Below are 15,079 nucleotides of genomic sequence, written 5' to 3'. Positions count from 1 at the left end.
AGCATCCCCTGCCTCTAGTTTCCCATGGGCCTCGGTTGGGGGGAGCCTTGCACGAGGAGAGGCTCAGCAGCACTGCTGGCATCCTGCCCTGGATTCTGCTGGACCAGAAGCACTGATGCTACAGATTTTGAGGAGAGGGCCCTCCATTTGCTGGGGAAACTCCCAAGAGCCTCCAACGGCCACATTCATGGATTCTATGATTCCCAGGTCAGCTCTGATGATCATTTTCATGATTTTATTATTGTTGTTCTTCTCACATAATCCACAACTGTGAAAAACCACAGGGTGATCTCTCTGCCTGTTTGGACTATAAAACACCCCTTCTCAAGAACCAGAGAAGCACAGCATCAGGGGGGCAGGAACTGTACTGAACCAGGGTCAGGCCCCACCAGCGGGAATGTGTGAAGGGACACAGAAGGTCCCAGCTCTGGAGAGAAGGAGGGGGTGCTCCCCAGCACGGGCTCGCGGTGGCTCTGCCAGCAGCCTCTGGGAAAAAGGGTTTCCTTGGCCTGTAAGCTGCCCCCGCTCCTTGTGGGAATTAGTGTAGCGGAATTCCCAGAGGCCCCTGTGCCAGACTGGCTCAGCCAGGCCTGTGTGCTCTGCGGTTCTACAGAAGTGGAAGCAACTCAGAGCAGAGCCTCCCAGGAGAGTCACAGCCCCCCTGCTTTCCCCTGGAGAATGTTTCTGCAGCTCTGAGAGGGCTACCCCTCCTTCCACGGGAGCCAGTCACTGGAACAGTAGCAGCAGAGCAAGGAAGAAGGAGGCTGCTCCCCCATCAGCAGAGAGCCTGGTTCCTGTGGTGGTCAGCAAGGGTTGGTTTCTGGGGCTTCTAGCTTAACCCCCAGCCTAGTCCATGAACGTCTCCCCTCAGGCTCAAGTGAGCTGAAGCCAAACAGGAAGACGGGGGTGATGTTCATATGCTCTCACTCCTACATTCCCCAAACCCACAAATCAGCTTCAATAGCTATGACTGTGCAAAGCCACCACGCCCCTCCCCCCGGCAGGATGTGTCTACAAAGCTGCTGCTTCCAGAGTGTTCCGGTTCTTCCGGCTCCCTTTCTGCTGCCCCCTCCTTGAGAGCTGGCCTCTGCTCTCTGCCTTCTAGGGGACCTCTCACTTTTCAGAGCCACCTACTCAGACTGCCCTAACCTGAAGACTTGCTCCAACAGAATTCCTCCCTGTCCCTGGTCTCATCCCATGCAGCCCTCAATTGGTATCTGGGAAGAAAACAACTTGGAGAGATATGTAAATGAATTGAATGTGCTTTCCTTCTTTCTTCCTTTCCTTCCTTCTTTCTTTCTTTCTTTCTTTCTTTCTTTCTTTCTTTCTTTCTTTCTTTCTTTCTTTCTTTCTTTCTTTCTTTCTTTCCTTCTTTCCTTTCCTTCTTTCTTTCGTTTCTTTCTTTCTCAGTGCTGGGGATGGAAACCAGGACCTGGTGCATACTAGGCAAGTGCTCGACCACTAAGCTACACCCAAGCCTATGCAGATATTTTCTAATGGGTTTACTATGTTTATACTTTATAGAGTATTATATCTTTAAAACTAGTAAACTGTGATAGTAGACTGAAGGGGGGGGGGGGGGGCTAAAAATGTATTCATGCCCTAACCTCCAGAATGTCGATGTGAGCTTATTCAGGAAAAAGTCTTTGCAGATGTAACTTAAGTGATCATTCAGCCAATGTCAAGAGAAGCAGAGAGACCACTGACACAGAGGAGAAGAAGTCCAAGCGAATATAGAGGGAGAGACTAGAGTTAGGTGACCACTAGCCAAGGACACCTGTAGCCACCAGAAGCTGGAAGAACAAGCAAAGTTCTTCTCTAGAGCCCTCACACAGACTTTAGCCAGGTCCTGCTGTCACTTTGATTTTGGTCTTCTGGCCTCCAGAACTGGGAGAAAATAAAATTGTGTTGTTTCAAGCCACAGTGTCTGCAGTGATTTGTCGGCTAGCCCTAGGAAGGTCACATGCTTGTTAATCTAAAGCAATAGCACTGCTGCCTCCTGAGGCTAACTTGAGATGGACATGGCAGGAGGACAGAGCAGAGTACCATGAAGGAACAAGCCCTGGATTGGGAGCCACTGCCTTGAATTCAGCTCTCCCTGTGTTTCTTCCTAGTGCTCCGCCCAGTATGATGAATTCTTCCAAGCTTTGACTTTTTCATTTATGAAATCTGCTTTGTCTGCCTCACAGGATGGGTGGGAAAATCAGAACAGTGGATGGAAATGGGCTGTGCCTCCATGAGTTTACACCTCCCTAGAAACGAGCTTCTAGATTCAGACAGACTAGGCTCACACTGCATCAGTTACTGGGTCTGTGATTTTGAGGCACATGAAAAGGGCGTAATGATACCACTATGTAGATCACTGTGAAGAGCAGATGAAATTTTGGCTCCAACTAGTCTGCCCCGGACTAGAACCTGATAGCCCTTGGATAAATTGTTGCAATTATAATTTGATCATTACTGCCCCCACATGAGTATGACAAGTTCTGTACTGAGTTAAGCTGGGGTTCTCCTAACATTTTGAAACATCCAGATGTGTTCTCTGGAAAGATTCAATTTTTTTCTGTTGGAGCCAGCCTCAAGTGATGTCCTGAGAGGAAATTGCAGCTTTCCACAAAGCCCTTGGCCCTTATCATAGAAGCCATTGGGAGTAGCTAGAGGTCTGCGGAGGCCAAAAGAGCCAGCAGTCTCTGTTGCCCCAGAGATAAGCCATCGGGCACATGGTGGTCAAAAGAACTGGGATCACTGGGAGAAATACCTCTGACCCTGTAGCCATTGGCTCTCAAATTGTGCCTTAGAAGAATCAATAAATGGGATGAATTCAAACTAAAAAGCTTCTTCACAGGCTAGGGATATAGCTCAGTTGATAGAGTGCTTGCCTCGCAAGTACAAGGCCCTGGGTTCATAAAAAAAAAAAAAAAAAAAAAAAAAAAGGCTTCTTCACAGCAAAGGAAATAATCAAGATCATGAAGAGAGAGCCTACAGAATAGGAGAAAATCTGTTTGCCACAAGCACTTCAGATAGAGCATTAATCTCCAGGCTATACAAAGAACTCAAAACACTTAACACCAAAAAAATCAAATAACCTAATCAATAAATGGGCAAAAGAACTGAACAGATGAACAGATACTTCACGGAAGAAGCAATATGATGTCAAGAAATATATGAAAAAATGTTCAACATCTCTAGCAATTAGAGAAATGCAAATTAAAACTGCAGAGATTTCATCTCACTCTAATCAGAATGGCAATTATCAAGAATACATGTAACAATAAATGTTGGTGAGGATGTGGGAAAAATGTACATGCATACATTGCTGGTGGGACTGCAAATTGGTGCAACTGCTCAGGAAAGCAGTATGGAGATTCCTTAGAAAAGTTGGAATGGAACCACCATTTGACCCAGTTATCCTACTCCTTGGTTTATACCCAAAGGACTTAAAATCAGCATATTATAGTGACACAGCCACCCCAATGGTTATAGCAGCTCAATTCACAATAGCTAAGCTATGGAGCCAACCTAGGTGCCAAGGTGCCCTTCAACAGATGAATGGATAAAGAAAATGGGGTATATATACCCCATACAATGGGATATTAACTATAAAGAAGAATGAAATTATGGCATTTGTAGGTAAATGGATGGAACTGGAGACTATCATGCTAAGTGAAATAAGGCAATCCCAAAAAACCAAAGGCCAAATGTTCTCTCTGATTTGCAGATGCTAACACACAATAATGGAGGGGTGGGTAGAAGTTCATTGGATTAGACAAAGGGGAATGAAGGGAAGGGAGGAGGATGGGAATAGCCAAGACAGTGGAATGAATTGAATATAACCTTGGTGTGTTTCCAGTGTAACTCCACATCCTGTACAACCACAAAAATGGGAAGTTATACTCCACGTATGTGTGATATGTCAAAATACATTCTACTGTCATGTATACATAAAAAGAACAAATTTTAAAAAATAATAATAAACTTGTAGAAGTCAGGTTAAAAGGCTATTTCCTTGGAAGCTGGGGCAGAGATTCTGACTTAATAATTCTGGGCAGGGAACTAAAAATAAACCCTTCACCAGCCTCCCAGCCAGTTCCCATGCAGCTTTGTCTGCAGAGCATACCGAGAAATCCTACCTCAAGTCAGCAAGAAAATCCTGTGCTAGGCTTGCCGCCCTCCCGGGAGCAGGCCCCAGGCTGTGACATGGAGTCGGGGACCTCTCCCCCAGGTTCCTGGAGTCGTGTTAGGAAGAGGTGAAGAGTTAGTTAGCCTTTTTTTATTTTTTTTTCCCCCACCACTGTTACCATCTGACTTGGGTGAGTGGGCTCTAGCTGGGAGCTGGAGAAACCCAGGGACACTGGCTTTGGAAGAGACGGGAAAAAGGGTCCACTGTCCCCAGGTGGTGTCAAGCAGCAAAATGAAGGAACCACCAACTCATTCAATTTGTCTATCAGATCCCCCTGGGCTACAAAGGGGCTTCCTGCGGCCATTAAGGTCAAGTTGTGAAGAACACTTATCTATGGGACTTGGTACAAAACAAAAGAAATCTCATTTTCTCTCAAATTTAATTTTATCCTGTGCTCTGAGAGTATGATCCTATCAGGACCAGAGTGTAATAGCCCAGCTGGAGTGGATCAGATTGGATTTTCGATAGCACCCTTGAGCTGGCGGGCAGGGGTAGGCGGAGGCCCAGCTGCCTGCAGTGCACAGGGCCTCAGCATGCAGAGGACAACTCCTGCCTCTCCTCCTGACTCCCAAATCGCATCATCCTTTGCGTTAACATATGATCAGTGGGACCAGGCACTGACGACATCTTGCAGTTCCAGCCTGGGATGTTTCTATTACAGATTCCCCTGGGGAAACTGGGTTGCGTCAGACTTTTCTAATCACTGGAAATGACAACAGGCCTACAGCCCTAAACCGGCTCTCAGGAATAGGTGGGAATGTCAAGCTGATATGGTGTGCTATTCAGCCATGAACACAGGAAGTGCGGAAATACGGAGGCAAGGACCATCAGGGCTGGCAGGTAGTGAAGGGGTCAGCGCCCTTTACCCTGCTGTGGAGAGATAGCATCAAGGGAGTGTGGGGACAGCAGGGACTGGCCTGGCCAAGCCTCTACAGTCAGTCTCCAGGCTGGGGCCAGGCACTGAGTATCAGAGGCATGGAACCAGATAGTTCTAAGAGGCCTGGGGAGACTCAGAGTCAGCAATGAAAGACCAATGCCAACACCCGTCAAAAGGCCAAAGGGGAGATTTGGAAACCGAGAGTTTCACAGGTTGGAAATAGGCTAGAGGAAAGAACTGAATGATAACAAACAGCCTTGGGGTGCTTGAGGGTCACTTTTGTTCTTGGGTGTTCCCAATGAGAATAGGGCAGATGCAATCATTGGTAGGGTAAGTGAAGAGAAATCCACACATGATACCTAGAAAAACTAAACCTGACCAGAGTTGAGGTGTGGCTCCCCTTTATGCAAATAAGTTAGCCTTATTTCTTCAGGCTGGACCTCAGACATCTGCTGAATCCTGGGGAGGGACTTTCTGGTGGCACAGGCCACCCCTGAGGGCACAAAGAACTTTCCAGGGCTTGGAGGTCTTCTTACCACAGCTGCTGAGCTGCATGCCCAAGTCTGGGAACAAGGGCCTTTCATTTGGCAGACTCAAAAAAGATCAGAGGTAAAAGGTTGCTTTGATGCCCTGGAGTTGGAGGACAGATCTGAAGAGCAGCAAGTTCCCATTCAGCTTTAGAAAGAAGAGTCTTTTCTTAAGACCTGCAGAAAAGAGGGACTCTGGTCCTGTCCCTAGAGACTGCAAACAAATAAAGCCTTTTAAAGGAAACTTTCCTGAAAGGGCGGTTTATGAGTGAGGTGTGGCAGCACATACATGTAATTCCGTTAACTTAAGAGGCTAAAGCAAGAGGATCACAAGGCCAGCCTCAGCAACTTAGCAAAATCCTGTGTTGAAATCGAAAAACAGAAAGGGCTGGAGATGTAACTCAGTGGGAGAACACCCCTGGGTTCCGTCCCCAGTATCAAAAAACAAAACAAAAAGCAAAGACATTGCCGTTTATTGAGGAAGTATCTGTCAGCAGCAAATGACGAGCTGGAAACAATTGTGCTGCTGTTAGTTGATAATGACAACAGCAATGACTATTAAGTGGTCGCCGCGCAGCAGGCCTGGGGGTTAGTAAGGCACGCACCAAAGGCAACCTGCAAGGGTCAGATGAGACTCTCGTCCCCTCCCTCTCTCCTTTCCTTCTTCTTTCATGTTTGGAAATAGGAAGGTTTGGCAGATTAGGAGGATTCTGGCCTCTGTTTCAAATATGCCTCTCAGGTGGTTGGGGAATCCCTTTACTACCACGGTACTTAGCTTCACCGTTAGGCCTTCTTTTAATGAATAAAACACAGTCTTTTGTAGCCGTCAGGGCCATTTCACACTAAATTTACTTGTGCTCCTAAAACTACCTAAGAACACAGCTGAGTTCTGCTGGCAAAACGAGGGAAGCTGGACAGTTAGCAGAAAACGGGCTGAACTCTCAACACCAAGGGGCGGGGATGGCCATGGTCCCTTGGCACCCAGAGAGTGCTTATCAGGCCACACTGGAGTGAAGGGGTGGGGCAAGGAGGTGAACTAATTTCTGGTTCATCTGATTAAAAAAAATCAATGCTACCCAGGACTGGGGATGGGAGCAAAGGGTACCTTCCAATATTGAGGTGCAATCTTTGTGGAAATGACATAAAACTCGTGTAAAATTAAAAATGCAGAAGACTGATCAGCAAACACTTATTATGACACCTCAGTGCTGAAGTGTACCTAGGTGTATACAGGTCTGTGTACACACACATGAAATACATAGGTAAGAATATGTCTCCCAGCACTGTTTGTTAGGATAAAAACAAGAAGCAATGTAGACACTCATCATTCAGAGAACAGCTAACTACATTTGGACACATCTTTACAATGGACATTATGTGGCTATTTTGAAATGGGTTACTCCTATAGATCCACAGACTGGGGCAAATTGCAGGGTAATGTGTGGGAATAATCCCACTTGCACACGAGAGAGCATGTTCATGTTTGTGTATGTGCGAACGTACTAATGCTGTGCTGTGTGAACACAGAGCGCCAGGGAAGGACGCACACCCTCAACTGTGGACATGGGTGAAGGTAGAAGGATCAGAGAGTATTCACTCTTTCTTTACATCTCTCTACACTATTTTACATATTCTAAAAGCATATGATGCTTTTTGATTAAAACAAAATTGTCAAGTCATGTGGAAGTCTAGAAAAGTCAGGAGGCGGGTATTACCATCCCCCACCACTAACAATATCAGTGCGTGATTCTTCATTAACCATTGAAGAAAGTGGGGTGGAGGGTGAATACCACACAATGCCCCAGAGGACTTGGAGAAGGCATCTGAGCTCCCTGGAGACCTTAGCCTGGTCCTCCAAGGACAGAGCCACCCAGCTCTTGTAGAGTGGCCTGTTCATGACCACACTCTGCCGCTTCAGCATCAAGAGAGCTTGGTCAAAACTTTGCAAACAAAAGAAAAACAGCTTGGCTAACAGCTCCTCACGCGCATCACCGAGGTGGTGTGAGCAGAGTGGGGCCTCCCAAGGCGCACCAGGACCCCTGCTGCCCAAAAGCGAGGCCTCTGGGACTTCGGCGTGGGATGAAGTGGGACACCCTCAGGATCACTGAGGTCACCCCTGCTCCGACACAAACTCGTCTCAACACCGGATTATTCCATTTTACTTGGAATCTGGGGTCCAGGTGATCGGGACGAGGCTGAACCACAAAACTCTCCGAGATAGAAGAACACCGGGGAGACCTGGCAACTCTTCATATTTGTAAACACCCCAGTCTACAGAAAGGTTCAGCACTAAAACAAAAGTAGTATTGGTATTAACCTCCACTAAGTGTCCTTTATTCCTTAGGAATCATCTCATTTAGTCCCAAGAGGCACTGCCTGGGAGGTCTTACTGTACCTATTTTACCCATGACGAAGATGAGTTGGGAAATTTGTGACCCCGCCCCCATGACCATAGTACATGGCAAGGCTACGATTCTACCTCAGAGCAAATCCAGAACTTCTCGCCCCTCCCTTTTTTTTTTTTTTTTTTTTTTTGCGGTGCTGGGGATTGAACCCAGGGCCTTGTGCTTGCAAGGCAAGCACTCTACCAACTGAGCTATATCCCCAGCCCACTTCTCACCCTTAATTAGAACTTTCTCCCTATACAATGCTGCCTTCCCATATGAGGACATGACAGCCCTTCCTAAAAGATCAGATAGTCACAGGGCACAATGTAATCCCAGCAACTTGGGAAGCTGAGGCAGGAGGATCACAAGTTGGAGGCCAGCCCCAGCAGTTTAGCAACAACTTTAGCAACTTAGACCCTGTCTCCTCTGCTTTATAAAAATGGCATAATCTTCTCAAGACTTGGTGCAGGTCCCCAGACTGAGGGAGACACACCCTCCGTCTTCCCGCACTATAAAATTTAGCTTACCCTGAGTCGTAGTATTGTGTCTAGTGAACTCCATTTACCTGTAACAGGGGTGCTGAGAACAAAATCACAAATCCACTTACGCTCCACAGTGCCCAACGCACAGAAGCTGTTTAACACGCCTTTATTGAACAAATGAATGAGTAAGTGAAACACAAACAGCAGGGAACAGCGGCTGTTCAGGGCCCCTTTCAGAGTGAAGTTAGAATTTCTCCCAATGAGGGCAAAGGAAGCCTGAAAATACAGATCCCCAGAGCAAACTCAGAGTGCAGCTTGGAGATGAGTCTCATGTTGACCAGGAGGTGACTGTGGGTCCGAGCACTCGGGAACCCGCCGGAGCTCTGGAACACCAGTGCCCAGTGGGATGCTGGTGGATGGCAGAGGGGCTGGCATGGTTGTGATCTGAGCCCCATTCCTGGAGGCAGGGCGCTGCCTCGCTCAGTGAGACAAGCAGAGGGCCCGCCCTCTGGTAGCGGGGCCTGCTGCAGCACCTGAGGGTAGGGACTGCTCTACTGTCCTCTCCAAGCTCAGAGGGTCCAGGATAGAAGTTTTAGTGGCCACTGCCTGGCATCCAAAAGGTGCTCCAAAGTCTTTTTTGAGTAAATGAATCGATAAATAAAGAAGGGGATAAACAGAGAAGAAACACAGATCACTCCTTATACACCCCAACCTGCTCTTCCTCGGAACCTGCTCCTGCTTATCAGGACAAGAGCCACGTCCATCCCCTTTCAGTCCACGCCGCCTGTAGTTATCAGCCATGGGGCTCTGGGCGTGTTTCACTGGCTTGGGATTGTCTCAGAGCACAGGCTCCTTTGCAGGCCGAGGTCTTAGGCTGTTCTGTTTCCACTGCCCCAAGCACACGGTGCCAAGGTGTCCTGGCACCTTCGACAGCCGGGGCTTCGACCAAGGGGGTGAGATTCCAAGGGTCAAGGAATGGTGGGCAAGAAGGAAAGAAAAGTTCTGGTGGCGAAGGAAGAACACGTTTTGTACACTCCAGCTTGTGCTAAAATTAAAATTGAAATGGCTTTCAAGATGGCATATGTAATTATAATTAATTAAATATTCTGTTACCTAAATTATTTAATTACCAAACTTCTCACAGCCTCTGAGTTGATTTAATCACAAATGCCATAAAAATTAGGGGAGTGGTGGAGGGATGGCCACTGAGCACATGCGGTATTACAAATGAAAGTCAGGGCCAGAAAAGGGGCAGGGGGAAGAGTGGAGAGTACAGCCAGGCCGCTGGATGCTCTCCTCCACGGGGATGGTCTGAGTTGGGGAGGAGGGGATGCGAAGAGGAAGCCTGCAGGAGAGAAACCCAAGCTAGCCTTCCACAGACCTGAAGGGGCTCTGGCTGCAGCATGGGGCAGTGAGGGGTTGGGGGCACAGGCGACAGAGAGCCCAAGTTCAGCCCGCACTGGCGTTACCAGCCGGGCAGCCCTCCCTGACCTGCTGTTCTCATTCATGGAGCTGGATATACTACCACTAAGCAGAGCCCCTGAGGTCATTTTGACGAGGAAGTAGGCTAATGTACCTAAACCACCTGCCCCAGTAATTCCCGCCAGGGCCCTCGGGGGTCATGGATTCTTTGCTTTGCTTTTGTGAAAACTGTTTGAGGTTTCTATCAGGGACAGAGCTGCATGTTTCTGCCTTTCTGCTCCCTTGAACGATGGCCTCTGTGTGTGAGATGATACCGGTGCGGGTGAGGCACTTACTCTGCTTGTCGCCGGCTCTGCCTTCCTGCCTGCATCCATCCATCCAGCCTGGTGCTGCCTCTTATCCTGCTTCCCTATCAGCTTGCCCTCTGGCTCACCTGTGCGCCTCTTTGCCTGTGTGGGAAGCCATCCATCCTGCTGATGGGCCTTCATCTTCTTACCCGTTTTGTTTTCTTGGCTAAATGATCATCTGACTCTCTCAGGTAAGTGGTTTATCTCAATAACTCGAGTGTGTGTGAAAAATGGAACGCACCGAGGAAATGTAAGTCGTTGGAGTGAGAATGTGGTGTTGGTCGGGACTTAGTAACCGGCGGCACAGCACAGGCTGCATGGGCTTAAAATACTGAAGATGGAAGGGTGTTACTATGGCCCCTAGACATCCCTGTCTCCATCATCCTACATCACAGCTGTAGAAACTGAGGCACAGAATGGATAAGGACTGACTTACACTACAGCACTGTGTTCGTAAGCTTCTCATTGCGTGATCAAAATACCCAATAGAACAACTTAGAGAAGGAAAAGTTTATGTTAGCTCATGGTTTCATAGCCAGCTAACTCCATTGCTCTGGGCCTGAGGTAAGGCAGAACATCATGATGGAAGGGTCTAGTGCAAGAAAGCTGCTCATGGCAGAGAGATGGGGGGTGGGTATGGGAGAGAAAGAGAGAGAAAAGAAGGGAAGGGAAGAGAAGAGAAGAGAAGAGAAGAGAAGAGAAGAGAAGAGAAGAGAAGAGAAGAGAAGAGAAGAGAAGAGAAGAGAAGAGAAGACAAGCCAGGGACAAGATACAGTCCCCAAGGGTACACTCCCAGTGACCTACCTCTTCCAGTCATGCCCACCTGCCTGTAGTTACTATGTAGCCCATTCAAGTCTATTAATCAAATGGTTATAATCAATGAGATTATAGCTCCCATAATCTGATTTTTTACTTCTGAACATTGCTGCATTTCCTAACATATGAGTTTCTGGGGCAACACTTCTAGACTCAAACCATAGTAAGTGACAGAAGTCAGTCCCAAATTCCCTCTTCCCAACTGATGTCCTATTTTTTTTATTTTTATTTTTATTTTTTTTTGGTGCTGAGGATTGAACCCAGGGCCTCGCACATGTGAGGCAAGCACTCTACCAACTGAGCTATATCCCCAACCCCCTGATGTCCTTTTTCTGATAAACTACTTGGTTTTCTCTTTTCATGACAAGTTATAATTTTATATGGTGCTGTACTTATTACCAAACTGCTCAAAACAAACAAACTCAAAAGAGCTTGCCTTGGTTATTCTAGGTTTCCCCAGCTTTCCTCAGTGGCAGATGGCCCTGCACCAATGTCCTATTGCCACTGCTTCCTACCCAGCCCCTCTTTCGCTCTCAGAGATGCCGGTGAGACTGGCCATGGGCAGCAGGGACAGGAGCCCTAGTTTGCAAAAGAATGAATAAAATGTATCCCAGAAAACAAGAGGCCTGTGCCACATCACACACCCCTGCCATTCGAGGTATATGGGGGATCATCCTACAAGCAGACCCAACATGTGGGTCCAACTCAGGGGCCAGCCTGGATTTCGTAGGCTCCATCAGAACTGGATGTATCTGGATGTGGTTCAGCTTGAGCAGCCCAGCTAGTTCCACCAGTCTGTGAGCAAGCTGAAGGGCCTCTGATTTTTCCCCTTAAACTTTGCCCCAGGGTAAGGGATAATCTAGAAGTCTGAAAATTCTCTAGTTGAAATTTGTCCTGGTTTTTACATTTGCCTGCAATATCAGCCAGATAAGTCCAATATTCAGCAAGAGTGAGTTTTCTTATCAAGACTCCAGATCTACATTTGTAGAACACATTTTATCAAGTACTTGGCAAGAGACATGGAGTGGCAAGGAGGTAATTCTCTTGTAGTGCACTGATTTCAGAATTTTTAATAAAAATCTCCCCAAATCCAGACACACCAATACAGATGGAATTGGAAACTGTGCTTCAGACTAAATTAATTCTATAGAAACTGGATTAATTACGGGAGCCCTCGGCAACCGTGCCAGTATCTGTGTTCCTGTGTGAGGCTGCGTCCCACCCTGCTCTAAAGATTGTCAGTCAAATGATAGATCAGATTCATTTTGGATCACTGCAGTCCATAGAGACCCATAGGTTACTGAGAAGAGTGTTCCCATTATCCACATTTGGATTCCTGAGTGTTTATTTTAGAAATACAAAAAAATCAATTTCAATCCAAGAGGATTTATGTGTCCCCACACAGAAATCATGCGTGCTCAGTTTTTGAGAGCTATTTATTGCATGTTATTGCCCCAGAGTTACCAATTTAGGAAACTCTTAGGCTATACCATGGGTGCCAGCCTGCCCCTCATTTCCTCTCTATCCAGGTCCCAAATTGTACCTATTATTCCTTCTGTCTGATGGATCAGCCTTATTCCAGTTCAAGATTAATCCAAAGATGTGAAAACCAGTCTCTAAGCACTCTCACCATTAGCAGGTGGCTTAGCATTGGCCATCTTGCAGAACTGAGATGATGGTGTCCAGTGTTAACCACTACCTCCTCTGTTGTCAGAATCAGGATCTGGCATTCCAAGGATAGTCACGTAAAAGCAACGGTAGTGGTGATAATAATAGCAGCCAACTCTTACAGATGGTGACTGGGATTGAAGTGCACAGGTGCTTGGTATGCCCAGCAACACCTGAGTCATGGTGATCCCTGAGAGTCCTGTCCTCTTTCCCAGGCCCCAGGTCACAGGCCTGCCCTTTGACTCGTTGCTAACTATCTAATTCTCCTGCTTTTCCTAGTTCCTCTTTTAAGACTATAGACATGTCCCCAAACTCCATTTTGAGTCACCCATGGATAGGATTCCCAGGCAATGACTATATCATCTTCTGCCTGATTTCTAACTTTTGTGCAGAATCCTCACTGGAGCCTGACTCCTGGCTCTTGGACCCACAGTGCTCTTTCCTGTGTCAGTCTCTGAAGTGGCATCTCAGAACACTGAGCCTCATGAGCTTCAACAAAGCCATGCTGGATGGTTGTAGGTCCCATGCCATGTGTTCACCTGATGCCTCAGGTCAAAGTCTGGATCAAATAATCATGAGATGTCAGACTTACCAAAAGTGAGTTCCTTCTGCTACCTCCCAACTAACATGCACTGGTATGATTTAAAACCACCTCTATTTATACCAATAATGAAGAGAGTGATAGTACTGTTTCATCATGGCTCTTAGAGATTTGATTCTGAAAATCTGTAAGGAAGAGTAGTCCCTATGAATCCTATATTTTAGAAAGCAAAAGATAATAAAAAGATGGCTGAGAATTCAAGATGGCACTCTGGGATTGTCATTTGCTTAATTTTGTTACTCTCTAGCATCCCTGATAAATAGCATGCTGGAATACAACTACAGAGCAGACATTCTTATTATGGGGCGCAGTTGTCATTTGTGCAGCCATTACTGCCGACATTCAGGGATCCATAATAATGAAAGTAGAGATAACGTGGATAATTAAAACTTAAAGAGAATTCAATATCATTTTTTAAGCCACTGTTTTTTTCCCAACCTAATCATATTTCTAACTCACAAATACATAAAATCTTCTTCCTACTCATGCTCACTCTGTCATGGAGGCAGAGAAGACTTTGGAATAAAATTGTCGAGAGACAGAGAGAAGCAAAAAAAAAACATAGAGAAGTCCTGAGTAATCCACAGCCTGATTGATCACGCCTGGGAGACAACAAGTGAGAAGTAATATGTTCATATTTTCATGATGGGTTCATCTTTATGGACCAAAATAATCCAGGTATCAGTGAATCAGTGCCTGAATAATTAAGTGTTGGAGGAACTGCTCTGTGGCTCCAAGAAGAAATCTTCTACTAAGGAGAAATGTCAAATCTAATGTCTGGGCTCCTTTTCATTGTCTGAAGCTTGTCTCAGCTGTGACTTTGGATTAGATTTCTTGGCTCAGACTTCTTATCTGTACATGTGGCCTTATGGTCATCATCAGACCTGCTCTGCAGAGGAGATGCTGAGTATAATGAGGGAAAAATAAGCATCAGTCCCCGGAGGTGACAAGCTTTTTCCCCCACCCCCACCTCTAGGGAAGTGTGGAAGGGCCTCGTGGAGTTTCCAGGTTCCTCCGTCACCTGCAGGCTTCACATGAGCACCTCATTGCTCTTCTCTGCAGAAACTCAGCTCAAGCAGTCAGCCTGCAAGTCAGACTCCTATGGAACAGGGACTGTGGACCTTCTGGTAATGTCCCTAGTGCTCTGATACCAAGACACAGGATGAGGTAGAAACAGCAAGAACACTTTATGCAGAATCCTATTGGAAGAGAAGCCTCATGGATTTGCTCTTGTTTAGCTGATCAGGAGAATAAATTACAAAAGGTGTCTCACTAAAAGTCACCAATCGTGACCATCTTGGATGAGGTACAAGGACCATTGCTGCATAACTTGCAGTGGCCATCCAGCCCCCTTCCTGGGGAAAATGGCTAACTCTCTCTCATTCATGTTATTAGGACCCACAGACCCACATGGATCAGCTCTCCTTCAGGTGGCTCTCTGGTGAATGGTCTTTGGAGCACAAGGTTTCAGGCCAAGCCCCAGTATTAAAGTATCCAGCTCTGGATCTCAGCAGCAGGGTCAGGGAAGAAGTCAAACTGGTATTGAACCTAATGAGATGGGGGTCACCAAGGCCCACACACCAGAATGCTAGGGGAAGGGAAAGTTAGGAGAGCAAAGTCTTCCATCTGATACCAGAGCATCACCAACCATCTTCTTCAGTTTAGCAGGATCCCTTCCCTGATCAATTGGGTGACTCAGAAATGCATGGTCACCAAGCCCAAATTCCAACAAATCATGCACCTGCAGAATTCAATTATGCCCCACAGAATAA

The 15,079-nt window shown here is 46.7% G+C and overlaps 1 long non-coding RNA gene across 1 annotated transcript in view; it reads right to left on the bottom strand.

Annotated features, from left to right (window-relative positions):
• LOC306641728 overlaps positions 1 to 15,079 on the bottom strand; it is a 222,184-nt gene that overhangs the window by 95,062 nt on the left and 112,043 nt on the right. The window lies entirely within an intron of this gene.

This window comes from Sciurus vulgaris (genome assembly GCF_902686455.1).
Source record: "Sciurus vulgaris genome assembly, chromosome: 12".
NCBI classification, from domain to species: Eukaryota; Metazoa; Chordata; class Mammalia; order Rodentia; family Sciuridae; genus Sciurus; species Sciurus vulgaris.
This window is presented reverse-complemented; position numbering and strand designations above follow the sequence as displayed.